We start from the raw sequence: 1376 nt of genomic DNA, 5'->3' as shown, positions 1-1376 counted from the left end.
TAGAGTGTAACCATGCCAACTTAAAATATATATTTTTTAAACTAATTACTTTATTGAATTGTATTTGCTTCAATCAATTAAATAATAATTAATTAATATTTATATATTTGTGAATCATATTTAGGATATTTTCTTTTGTTACATTGGGAGCCCCTCTCACTTTAAAATTTTATAATTTTTCTCAATTGGCCTTTATTTACAACTTATACAAATAAATAAAAAGCATAAAATAAACAAACACAAGTTGAAAAGGCCAAGGCTGTTCTTATTTCAATTAAGAGATTAAGAAGTTTTAAATACTATCTAAGGAGTTTTACTTTAGTTTTTGGCGAAAACCTAATAATTTTTTTTTATTTTCTTTAAAAAACAAATATCAGCAGTAAAAAATTCTCTGTAATTAAAGGTTTTACAAAACTACCTGGTTTCATTACTAATGGAGAAGTAAAGAAGAAAGAAAATATACATGTATACCGAGTGTAGATAAAATTAATCCTCACTTAGGGATTGTCTAGAATTAACGAAGAGAGAAAATAGGACATCCTTTGTGCCCATATGTAGATGCGCATAGTACCATTATTGTTGAAAATAAAGAGTGGAGGATTTGTTAAAAGTGATAAAGGAGATGAAATAAAAAGCACTGATCAATTTGGGTGTTCAATAATTTTATTCAAGAAACAGAATGTGCTTTCTAAAACCTCTCAAAGCACTTGTCCACACAGCGTAGATGTTCAGGTAAAAATGGCAAAAATTTCAGCAAAATTTTAGGAAAGAACCTAAACGCTCCGTATACTTATAGGACAAAAACATTAATGTTTTTGGAAAAGTTGAAAATCCGCTTTGTCAGTTAGTATCATTTATTTTATCTATCATGTTTTTATACATATTTCTGGAGGGTTTCAGAATTTCCTCCACTATCAGAAGTTGATTAACTACTTTGGTGTAGATAGTATGACCCACTTTCTTACTGTCGCACTTTACACTTGCTGACTGTGAATGCTCCGCCTTAAGACTTAGGAGAGACAGGAAGAAAGGAAACGTCTCTAAAACCCTTGAAAAGTAACCGCAATCGCAAGTGTGCGAAATAAGAAGTCAATTCACAAAAACAACTGGTGAGAAACTTTGGATCTTGTAAAAAGCGAGGTATCTCTTACTAGAATTATAATTGGTCGTTACAACAAGCTTCTTTTCTTCACAGGATAGGGTTAATTTACATAGTGCTCCTGTCAGGAAGCGGTAAAGGCTCGTTTTTTTTAACGGCGCTGCAGTAGCTATGTAATGATCAGGTGAGATCTTGGCGCAAAACGACTATTGTATAGAACCATGGACTTCGTAAGTTGGAGAGACTACATCTACTAGAATTTTCACGGGAATGGTAC

This window comes from Rhodnius prolixus, unplaced genomic scaffold (genome assembly GCF_049639745.1).
Source record: "Rhodnius prolixus isolate KJV_2025 unplaced genomic scaffold, Rpr scaffold_12, whole genome shotgun sequence".
NCBI classification, from domain to species: domain Eukaryota; kingdom Metazoa; phylum Arthropoda; class Insecta; order Hemiptera; family Reduviidae; genus Rhodnius; species Rhodnius prolixus.
This window is presented reverse-complemented; position numbering follows the sequence as displayed.